This window comes from Sminthopsis crassicaudata, chromosome 3 (genome assembly GCF_048593235.1).
Source record: "Sminthopsis crassicaudata isolate SCR6 chromosome 3, ASM4859323v1, whole genome shotgun sequence".
NCBI lineage: Eukaryota > Metazoa > Chordata > Mammalia > Dasyuromorphia > Dasyuridae > Sminthopsis > Sminthopsis crassicaudata.
Window position 1 is genome coordinate 329821760 of NC_133619.1, and position 12562 is coordinate 329834321.

Here is a 12562-nt window from a genome sequence, read left to right on the forward strand (position 1 = left end):
CGTTCTACTCTCCTCCATACACTACAACCAAAACAACCCATTTGCTATTCCTCACATACAGAGGTCTATTTCTTGTCATATTTTTGCACTGCTTGTCCCCCATGCCTTGTTCCTTTCAAGACTCATCTCATTATCATTTTCTGTACTTTCTCTTACTCCTCTCCACACTCTCTTTCCTAGTTGCTAACGCTTTCCCTTTTAAGGTTACTTTATATTTACTCTGTATCTTGTATGAACTGATTTATTTACATGTTATCTCTTACATTAAGATATAAGGTCCTTGAGGTCAGGGATTGTTTTTTCTCCCTCCCCATCTTTTTTTGTATCCCTAAATAAGTGGAACAGTAGCTGTCACATAAGTAATAAGTGTTAATTGAATAATTGATAGCAAGTATTCATATGAAATCATTTATGTAAAGGTACTTTTTAAAATAAATTGAAAAATGAATAACATTCATTATTTCATTTGACTCTCTTAGTAACTCTGTATATATTTATATTTTTTCTGTGTATTTTTTTTGTTCAAAACAAAGGAATTTAATGTAACAAAAAGAGTTGCAAGGCTATATAAACCTAGCAGAGTATATCTATATTTATATCTATGTTTTTATTTATTTTCTTTTAAATTTATGGAATAAAACATTTGCATAACATAGTATAATTTAAAATATTATTGCACATGAAAATACAAATCTATTATATACAATTTGTTAGTCTTTTAAAATATAAAATAAAGTTATCTTATAAAATTCTTCTTCCCCCATTTTTTTCTCCCTCCCCCCATGGTTACTATTAAACACATTATCCTATATAGACTTCTATTTATCAGTTCTTTCTCAATGCAGATAGCATCTTTCTTCATATGTCCTTTATAGTTAATTTGGGTATTTATAATAAGCAAAATGACTTATTCATAAAGTATAACTTTGACATTGAACATTTTATAGAGCTATATAGGAGAATAGTAGTCACCATATTTGGTCAGTCCAAAGTTTTATATATATATATACACACACATAGTATCTACCCTGTGTACTCCTCCCCATCTTCTCCACTCAGAACATAAGCTCCTTGAGGACAGGAGCTGGGTTTTTTTTTAAATACTTTGAAAAGAACTATAAGGTTAAACTTATATAGTTAAAAAGAAAAGCAGACTAATAGAAACCTACAGTTTCATGTATAATCTTTTTTCTATTCTATGTCTCATGAACCTTTCCCAGGGTGAAAGTTCCCTAAGGGAAGGATCAGAGGAAATAGGAGGATAAATCCTTTCAAAAAAAGAAAGGAAAAAAGAGCTTGCTCACTGTTTTCTATATTCAGCTGATGAGTTCATTTGTCTGCTACTCATAAATTCCCAGTAGTGCTAGAGCAATCTCTAAGCTGGCATTTTACTGACTCAGAACTTTCTTTTGAGCCTGTCATCTTTATTGCCTTCAGTTACTATTGAGGAACCATAGAACCTGGGAATGTTGGATATCATCAATCAGATGGAGAAGCATTTGTGGGGAAAAACGGATTTCTGAATAAACATTATGTTTATTTAAAGGAAATCCTGAAAGTAAATATGAATTTGTAGAATCAAAAGGGAAGGGGCAAAAGAGAGAGAATCTGACAACTTTGGGATTCATTTATATCAATTTATTCTACAAGTCAGATTAGACTCCTGGGGAAATTTTGGATTTTCAAGTGCTATCACTTGGTCTGGAAGAGAGATTAGAAATCATACACCAAATGTTCATAATAGCTCTTGGTGGTAGCAAAGAACAATAAGCAAAGTGACTGCCCATCCATTGGGGAATAGCAGGAAAAAAAACCTAAGGTAAATAAAAATTATTTATATAAATGCAAATGTAAATTAATATAATCATGCAGAAATAAATTATAAATTTGAGGAATTCACAAAATGAGATTTGTATGAACTGATATAAAGTAAAATAAGCAGACTCACTCCCATCCCCACATAAAATACACAATGACTTCCAATGAGAAAAAAAAAAAAGATTATTAAGAGAGCAACTAGGTGGTTCAGTGGATAGAGCATCAGTCCTGAAGTCAGGAGGACCTGAGTTCAAATATGACCTCAGACACTTAACACTTCCTAGATGTATGACCCTGGGGAAGTCACTTAAACCCAACTGCCTCAGCAAAAATAAATAAATAAATAAATAAATATATGTATATATACATATATATATATATGTATATATATATATATATATAGAGAGAGAGAGAGAGAGATCTATACATAGATAGATAGATAGATAGATCTATAGATCTATATATAAAGGAAGTTAACCTCTGAGTGATGGGAAGGCCAATTAAAGTCCCAGAGGATAGGTTATGAGACATACATAATTCTAACTTCATATTAGAAGGGGATATATGTCATGGGAATGGGGTGGATAGGTGGGGAAGGTTTAAGACAGAATATTCTCTACATCATCAGACAAGTTCTGTAAAAATGAGATATTTTTGCTTTTTTTGTCACAGGGAAGTTTCCATATTGAGACAGTAGGTGAATGTAATTGTAATAACTTACATTTGTGCTTTACAAATATGTCATTATATTATTATGACAACCTGGGAAGTAAGTAGGTGTTATTATCCACATTTTATAGTTGAAGAAACTAAATTTTTATTTAGACAGTTGAGGAAACTAAATTTTTATTTAGGCAAACAGGTTAAATAGCATGCACAGGGTCATACAACTAGTAAGTGTCTGAGACTAGATATGAATTTGTCAGCCTAACTCCAGAGCCAGTGCTCTAGCCAGTAAAATGTTTCTACAAAGTCATCTCGGGCATTGGCTCTCACTCTCTTTCTCAATGGGGATAAGGTAGGTTAAGAAAAAAAAAAGTACACAACTGAAAAATGAAATTTATTTTTTTAAAAAATAAAATGATCAGGATACTACTACTTTGACAGTTGATCTCAAAAGGGCATCCTGAAGCAAGTATTGTGTAAACCTAAAAGAACAATGTAATGAGTTGTTCTTAGAAGAAAATTGTTTCTTCTAGGAATTGAAGTTTCATATGTGTGCAAAAGCTTAGATCAAGAAACTTTAATTGTATACTAATCCTAAGGAAATTGGATGAAGGGTACAGAATAATAAAGGAAAAAATAACTTGAGCTACATAAATACCAGATGATAAAGGTGAAATAACTTGGGGTACAAAAATACAAGATATAACAAAGGAAAAAAAATCACTTGTGGTGAAAAATGACTGACTGGGGTGAGGCTAAAAAAATTTAGCTGTTGAGTGTGATTTAACTCTGTAGAAGTTGGCTTTTTCAGAATAGAAGATTTTCAATTCAGGATATAAGTACTTGACATGGTGCAAGGCCTAAAGATAACTCAAAATATAGAAAGATATTAAGAAAGACAGAAAGACAGAAAGGAAGACAGGAAGACAGAAAGACAGAAAGACAGGAAGACAGAAAGACAAAAAGACAGAAAGACAGAAAGACAGAAAGACAGAAAGACAGAAAGACAGAAAGACAGAAAGACAGAAAGAAGAAAGAAAGAAAGAAAGAAAGAAAGAAAGAAAGAAGAAAGAAGAAAGAAAGAAAGAAAGAAAGAAAGAAAGAAAGAAAGAAAGAAAGAAAGAAAGAAAGAAAGAAAGGAAGGAAGAAAGAAAGGAAGGAAGACAGGAAGACAGGAAGACAGAAAGACAGAAAGAAAGACAGGAAGACAGAAAGACAGACAGAAAGAGAGAAAGAAAGACAGACAGAAAGAGAGAAAGAAAGAAAGAAAGAAAGAAAGAAAGAAAGAAAGAAAGAAAGAAAGAAAGAAAGAAAGAAAGAAAGAAAGAAAGAAAGAAAGAAAGAAAGAAAGAAAGAAAGAAAGAAAGAAAAGAAAGAAAGAAAGAAAGGAAGGAAGGAAGGAAGGAAGGAAGGAAGACAGGAAGACAGGAAGACAGGAAGACAGAAAGACAGAAAGACAGAAAGACAGAAAGACAGAAAGACAGAAAGACAGAAAGACAGAAAGACAGAAAGACAGAAAGAAAGAAAGAAAGAAAGAAAGAAAGATAGAAAGAAGAAAGAAAGAGAGAGAGAGAGAAAGAGAAGAAAGAAAGAGAGAGAATAAAGAAAGGATAAAGAAAGAGAAAGAAAGAGAGAGAGAAAGAGAGAAAGAGAAAGAAAGAGAGAGAGAAAGAAAGAAAGAAAGGATAAAGAAAGAGAAAGAAAGAGAGAGAGAAAGAAAAAGAAAGAGAGAGAAAAAGAAAGAAAGAAAGAAAGAAAGAAAGAAAGAAAGAAAGAAAGAAAGAAAGAAAGAAAGAAAGAAAGAAAGAAAGAAAGAAAGAAAGAAAGAAAGAAAGAAAGAAAGAAAGAAGAAAGAAAGAAAAGAAGAGAGAAGAGAGAGAGGGAAGGAGGGAGGGAGGGAGGGAGGGAGGGAGGGAGGGGAGGAAGGGAGGGAGGAAGGAAGGAAGGAAGGAAGGAAGGAAGGAAGGAAGGAAGGAAGGAAGGAAGGAAGGAAGGAAGGAAGGAAGGAAGGAAGGAAGGAAGGAAGGAAGGAAGGAAGGAAGGAAGGAAGGAAGGAAGGAAGGAAGGAAGGAAGGAAGGAAAGGAAGGAAGGAAGGAAGGAAGGAAGGAAGGAAGGAAGGAAGGAAGGAAGGAAGGAAGGAAGGAAAGGAAGGAAGGAAGGAAGGAAGGAAGGAAGGAAGGAAGGAAGGAAGGAAGGAAGGAAGGAAGGAAGGAAGGAAGGGAGGGAGGGAGGGAGGGAGGGAGGGAGGGAGGAAGGAAGGGAGGGAGGGAGGGAGGGAGGGAGGGAGGGAGGGAGGGAGGAAGGAAGGGAGGGAGGGAGGGAGGGAGGAAGGGAGGGAGGGAGGAAGGAAGGAAGGAAGGAAAGAAGGAAGAAGAAGTAAAGAGAGAGAAAGAAGGAGAGATGCCCATTACAATGTAGTATATGAATTATTTGAGATGAGCATTCGTTTAGATATGGCTTCACTAAATAACAGAAGGGATCATGAGTTGTGTACTATTATGGACATAATCCTGATTCAGACTGTCTGCCCATGTTTAAAGAAAATTGGTTTGAGTTGGTTTTCCCACTTGAAGTTTGTTCTCTGACTGCAGCAATAAGATGAACATGGTGACTGAGCCAGAGGAGTTCCAGGTTTCAATAATGAGGAAGCATTTCTTCATTTATAAATTCAGGAAATGGGGGCAGCTAGGTGGTGCAGTGGATAGAGCACCAGCCTTGAATTCAGGAGGACCTGAGTTCAAATCTGATCTCAGACACTGAATACTTCCTAGCTGTGTGACCCTGGGCAAGTCACTTAACCCTAGCCTCAAAATAAATAAATAAATAAATTAATTAATTAATTAATTAATTCAGGAAATGATCGACTAAGTCTAGACTACCCTGCACCCTGTTGTCCAGAGAGAAATTATTGTAGTTGAGGAATGAGCAGGATTTCAGGTGAACTCTGATTCTGGCCAGTCAAGAGATAGCTGGAATTATACAAATGTTATTATAATCAGCATTAGCTCAGTGGGGAAGGCAGAGCAGCTGGGCTATGTAGAAAAGAAATAGCTCTGTAAGACAGACTTAAATTCTATACCAGAGAGGCTCTTCCATGTCTACCACTGGCATCTATATACACTATATATATATATATACTTAAATGCTCACATATACATACCACCAGCTAGAGAAGTGGTCCTTCACCACTGTGGTGGCCACAAGGACCTTAAACTATCCTGTATATTATGTAGAGAGCATGATTACTACCAGGATAAGAAAGCTGGAAGAGTATGATCTTCTATTGCTAATGAAATTAAATGGCTGTGTATGTTATTGTGTAGAAACTTCGTAGATTTTAAAGCTGCCTGGCTTATCTGTATTTCTTTGTTTCTTCTGTTCTCTTCTCTGCCCCAATCTACTCTTGGGAGAAACTGTGTAGTGTCTGTACCTGCAATGATACTATAACTTCTGTATTTGAAGGGTCCTGTGGCTCAGTACATGAGTCATTCTGCAGGCCTCCAATTCTCTTCTCTGCATTGCTACTTCTGAAAGAGAATCAACTTTGCTGAATAAAGAGCTTTCCTGAACCACCATACCCCAGCTTAGCCCTCATTCTGAAATGAGGGGACTTCACTGGCCTCTCTGTATATCTTAGCTGCAAAATATGTTTGAACTACACAATCAATCATCTGGTATTTATGATGTGGGAAAGGTGAGGGGATGTTGTCTCAGGAGGACCTGATTTTAGGAACAGTACAAATAAAGAAATTTCAGCAATGTTACACACAGGGGATTTATGGAGGTTTCTCCCATCCAAGAGGCTCCATAGCACCTGCATGGGCCATTGAAAAGCACAGTGATTCTGGAGTCAGAAGAGTGTCTCAACCCTGACTCTGATGTTTACTTCTTTATGTTGGGCAAAGTCATTTAACTTCCTGGGTCTCAATTTTTGCATCTGGGAAATGGAAGGGTTTAAATTATTATTATTATTATTTTGCTTAATTTCATTTTGTTGGTAATACTTTTTCTTTTTTTACATTTTCATTAATTTTATAATTTATAAATTTATAATTATAACATTTTTTGACAGTACATATGCATGGGTAATTTTTTACAACATTATCCCTTGCACCCAATTCTATTCCAAATTTTCCCTCCTTCCCTCCACCCCCTCCCCTAGATGGCAGGCAGTCCCATACATGTTAAATGTGTTAAGTATATCCTAGATACAATATATGTGTGCAGAACCGAATTTCTTGTTGCACAGAAAGACTTGGATTCAAAAGGTAAAAATAACCCAGGGAAGAAAAATAAAAATGCAAACAATTTACACTCATTTCCCAGTATTCTTTCTCTGGATGTAGCTGATTCTGTCCATCAATTAGAACTGAATTAGATCTTCTCTTTGTTGAAGAAATCCACTTCCATCAGAATACATCCTCATACAGTATTGTTGTTGAAGTGTACAGCGATCTTCTGGTTCTGTTCATTTCACTCAGCATCAGTTGATGTAAGTCTGTCCAAGCCTCTCTGTATTCATCCTGCTGGTCATTTCTTACAGAGCAATAATATTCCATAACCTTCATATACCATAATTTATCCAGCCATTTTCCAATTAATGGGCATCCGTTCATCTTCCAGTTTTTAGCCACTAGAAAAAGGGCTGCCACAAACATTTTGGCACATACAGGTCTCTTTTCCTGGAAGGGTTAAATTAAACGGTTTCAGAGTACAAGTCTCTTCTTGCTTTTGATAGATGACACTATGATTACTGCGATCTACATTTCCTTGGCTACAGCAACAAGAGCATACTTCAGGTTAACGTCTGGAAATAACAAATTATCATTTAATCTTTGTGGTTTACAAAATGCTGTGTGTGCCAGCCATGACTAGCCCGAAGGCCTCTTTTATCTCAGAGTCCTAGAATGCTCTCACTTATAGGTGTGAAAACTGAGGCCTCAAAAGTAACTGACTCCTTTCATACCCCTCAACTATACACATTTAGCAGTAGAACTAGTGGTAATTAATAGCTGGGCCTCCTGGCTCCTATTCTGTGGTGCTTTCTTATGTCATAATTAATTAAGCAAATTAATTAATTGATTTTATATTGTATTCTACTGATGAAAAAGGACTTCAGTTATGTCTGACTCTAAGTGATTCTGCTTGGGATTTTCTTGGCAAGATACTGGAGTGGTTAGTCATTTCCTTCTTCGACTCATTTTACAGATGAGGAAACTGAGGCAAAACAGTTAAATGACTTGTCTAGGGTCATACAGCTAGTGTCTGAGGTAAGATTTGAACTCAAGAGAATGACTCTTCCTCATTCCAAGCCTGGAATTCTATCTATTTTAACACCTACCTGCCTGCCTAGGTAATTAATTAGTACAAGGGATTGTAAATAAATAGGATTTAGCTAGGACTTGAAGGATGCCAGGAGGCAAAGATAAGAAGTGAGAGAATTCCAGAAAGATGGACAGATGGGGAAAATGTCCACAGTTGAGAAATGGGAATGTCTTATTCAAGGAGCAGAAAGAAATCCAGGGTCATTGAAGAGTATATGGGAGGTGTGGGGTGAAGAGGTATAATGTGTAAAAAGACTGGAAAGGCTGAGGGAAAGGGGTGGGGGAGTGATGCTACACTATGAAGGACTTAGAATGCCAAACATAGGCTTTTAAAAGTCTTTGATTATAGAAGTGATAGGGAGTCACTCATAGGGAGGTTGTTGAGTAGGGGGAGTGACGTGGTTGGACCTAGAAAAATCAATTTAAAGGCTAAATGGAGAATGAATTGGAATGAGGAGAAATTTGTGGCAGGCAGACAAACCTGAAGACTATTGCTATCAGACATGAGGAAATGAAGGCCTGCTCCAAGTGTTGGCAACAGGGAAGAGAGCATATTTGAGATGTTGCAAAGGGGACATTGATGGGTTTTGGTGGGATGTGGCGGTATAGAGGTGGTGAGAAATAGTGAGTTGTTGAGGAAGATACCTAGATCTCAAGACTTGAAGGATGATAGTATCCTGGACAATACAGAAGTTTGGAAGAGTGAAAAAATTGAGGGGAAAGATGAGTCCAGTTTTGGACATGTTGAATTTAGATATCTACAGAACATCCAGTTATACAATAAAAGCAAGGTTGTGCAATGATCAACTATGAAAGACTCGGTTCTTCTCAGCAGTTCAGTAATCCAAGGGTATCCCCAAAAACTTTGGATAGAACATGCCATCTGCATTCGAAAGAGAACTATGGAGACTGAATGTAAATCAACAGAAGTTATGTTCACTTTTTTTTCTATTTTTTTTTCTTCTTGTGGTTTTTTCCCTTTTGTTCTTTTCCAAAATGATTCATAAGACATGTATTTTAAAAGTCAATATACATGTATAACCAGAAAAAAATAAAACAATAAAAAAAATTGAAGTAATTTTCTTCGAGTGACACAACAAATTATATCTGTGGTCACATCAACCTCTAAGGTTCCTTTTAGTTCCCAACCTGGTGACCTCCTGAGTAACTGTAAAACAAAAGATCAAAACTATCAGGAGGTTGGGTTTTGACTAGCATCAATGTAAAAAAATGGTCATGTGAGGCTGGTACATGGGGACAAATATCCTGCTAAATTAGTTGGTCCTAATCAACTAGATTTCATCCTTGAATATCACAAGATTTAATGCTAAAAGAGGCCTTATAGATGGGGAAACTGAACCCCAGGAAGCTAAAGTGTCTGTGACACAGCCCATTAGTGGCAAATCAGGGAACAGAACAGGAATCTTAGACTTTTTCATCACATCATGCTCCCCCTCACACTGCTCAATTGGAGTTTAACCTACACCCTTAAAATTAAAAGTCTCAGGCCCTATTGTCAAAGGCAGCTAACTACTTTTAAGCTTCTCAGCATTTCTCCCTGAGTATTCCCACATTATCCCACCAATAAGATTTGGGTGGGATGCGTTTGGTGAAGTCTATTTGTTCTGACCTCTTTGATCTATTAGTGATGTATTTTGTTCCTCATAAGACACAAGTAATGTTATTAATGATAGTTTTAGTTCCTCATGAGGCACAATAAGTACTCAATGAATGAATGAAAGGAAAAGGATTTATCAAACCCTTACTATGTGTCAGGGGTTGTGCTAAGAACTAGAGCTAAATTAGAACAAACAAAACCTTATCCTCATAGAGAATATCATAGAGAATGTAGGGAATTGGAGGAATTGCATGCTGTGAGGTAGGCAAATGGTGAGATAGTTTTAATAGTTGGTTAGATTAATTATGAAACTAAAGCATGGGCATCATGATATCTAGGGCTGAGTAGATTAGTTTGCAGATACTCAATCATAGTTCATTTGGGTTGGGTCCTAACTTCAAAGACAAGTGGGTCAGTTTCTACAAAGATTTAGAATATGGGTGCAGAAAGACTTGGGTGTGGAGAGCCAGTTTTGAGGTCTGATGTGGAGGGTGCTGGTTCAAGGATGGAAGAGTCAGAAGTGACAGGTGGATGGGAGATGGCCTGCGTTGGAAGTACAAATGGAGTAATATATGAGGGTCCAAATAAGGTGAATAGTTTGCTAGAAATGCTAAGTAATCAGTATGTTATACTAATTTATATGCTAAATTTTTACATTGGTGTTAACTTTAAACAGAAATATATGTAAATGACATAAAACTGTGACCTATCAAAATACCTTATGGCTTAAAAAGAATTTAATAAAAGGACAGACAAATGGTAATACTTGAAGCTCACTGGGTAGGGTTTGGGAGTTCTAATCCTGGAGTTGCAGGTTTGAAACCCACCATAGTTGTTGTTTGTCCTTCATTCTCAAAGAGGATCGATGACCTCAGCAAGATATCTTGACCTGCTCAAAAACTGGATTTTAACTGAAACAGAGCCACACAGCCATCAGCCCCACTCTGCTCCAAAATAGTTTAAAAAGCAGTATGGTATAATGGAAGAGTCCTGGATGTGGGTTGTACTCTTTGGATTGCCATTAACATGGTGTGATTTCAAACTAAGTATTTCATCAATTTAGATTTCAATTTTCTCATGTATAAAACAAGAGGGTTGGAGTAAATAATCTCTAAAGACCCTTCCTATGATCTTCAGGATAAAAATCACATTCTGATAAGGATCACCTGGTCTGACAGAACTAATCAAAGCAGCTTATTACAGGGTTATTTTAAAAAATTTTATTCTTTAAACAAAATGAAAAGTGAGAAGCACTCTCACCATACAAACCAGTCATCAAATGAGAAGGAAATGATGAAAGAACAGGAAAAAAAAAACAATAACTAAATAATTCTTGGTCCACGGAAAAGACCAACAAAATAGAACAGCAGACAGTGAGTTAGGATGACCCAAATTCAAATCTGGCTTCCATACTTGCTAGTTGTGTTACTCCAGGGACAAATCACTTAATCTAAGTTTTCCCAACTGTGAATTGGAGATAATCATAGCATCTATCTCCCAAGGGCTGTTGTGGTGATAAAATGAGATTATTTGTAAAGTACTTACTTACCTGTCATTTATTCTCCGTGCTAGAAGTCTACCATGATATCAGCAAGGTGATGCCAGCACATGCAAGTGAATTAGATTTCCATGATGGAGGACTGTGCAAGGTCACCTGCCTCACTTTCTCTCCGCCCTCTCCTCCAGAGTTATTTGGGTCCAGTGGCAAGAAAGAAATCAAGATTACTAGAGATGCCTGACACAAAGTTCTAGGTCCTTAATAAAAGCTTGTTTTTCCCTTCTCTCCCCTGGTATGCTTATGGCATTACCATTTTCTGAATGTAGGCCAAAATTTTAGAGGTAATCTGAGATAGTAAATAGATTAGTAGATATACAAATGAAAGTCCTGCTTCTGATTACATGTTGACTATGTGACCCAGAGCAAGTCACTTCACCTGTGTCTCAGGCACCTCCCCATAACTTTCTCAAATTACACATTTTAATGTTCATCAAAACGGAATTTTTACAGTCTCCCCATAAAGACCAAACCACATTTTCTTCTTGTTTGCCTACATCATTTTTTCTTCTTTGTTTTCCTATGTTTTTTCCTCCTACTTTTTTAATGAGTTATTTTTAACTCCAAATTAATTAGAAACAGAGTAGTAAAAAAAAAAAAAAAAAAATATATATATATATATATATATATATATATATATATATATGGGGATTAGAGTAAGATGACTTCTGAGGTCCCTAATAATTCTGATTCTAAGTAATCTAATATCTCTAAATCTGAGATCACATGGTAATGAGGTGGTTCAGAGAACAGAGCACCAGACTTAGAGTCAATTAGTTCATTTTCTGGTCTTAGTCACTTATCTACATTAATTTCCTCATCAATAAAATGGGGATGATAATAGCATCTCCTGGGGTTGTAGTGACCCAGGTGCATAGTAGGTGCTTAATTAATGCTTATTTCCTCCCTCTCTTCCTGTGACAGTTACAATTTCCTTCAAGCTTAGAGTAGAAGAAAGAATTCTTATTGGATGAGGAATCAAAAGATCTCTTTTTTAGCCCCAGCTTAGACAATTAGCTGTTTAACCTTGAATGACATTTCACCTTCATGCATCTTTGTTCATAAAATGAGCTAATTGTAGTCTGTGATCTCTGCATTTCCTTTTAGCTCTTTTGTTACATCTTTATCCCAGGCTTACTTGCTAACTATGGGTGTTCTGCACCAATCCCTCTTCCCTTTTCCCTCTACACCTGCTCTCTTGAGACTTCATCAGCTTCCAAAAGTTTAGTGATCATCCAGAAATTACCATATCTAAATATCCAAAACTTAATTCCAAGTTCTACATTACAAATTTCCCATTGGACATTTTCAATAATGTTCCATAGGCACCTTAAACTCAATACATCCCTAAGTTTAAAATATAATTCATTATCTTCCCCTTCCCCAATCATTCTTCTCCCAACCTTCCTTATTACTGTCAAAAACATCAACCTCCTTCTAACCACCCAAATTTACAATCTTGGTTATCATCTTTATTTACTTTCTCATTCCCTATATCACTTATCAAGTCTTATTTCTAACCCCACAACACCTCTTGCAGATATTGCTTCCTTTCTCTAATTATCCCCTCTTGCCTGCAT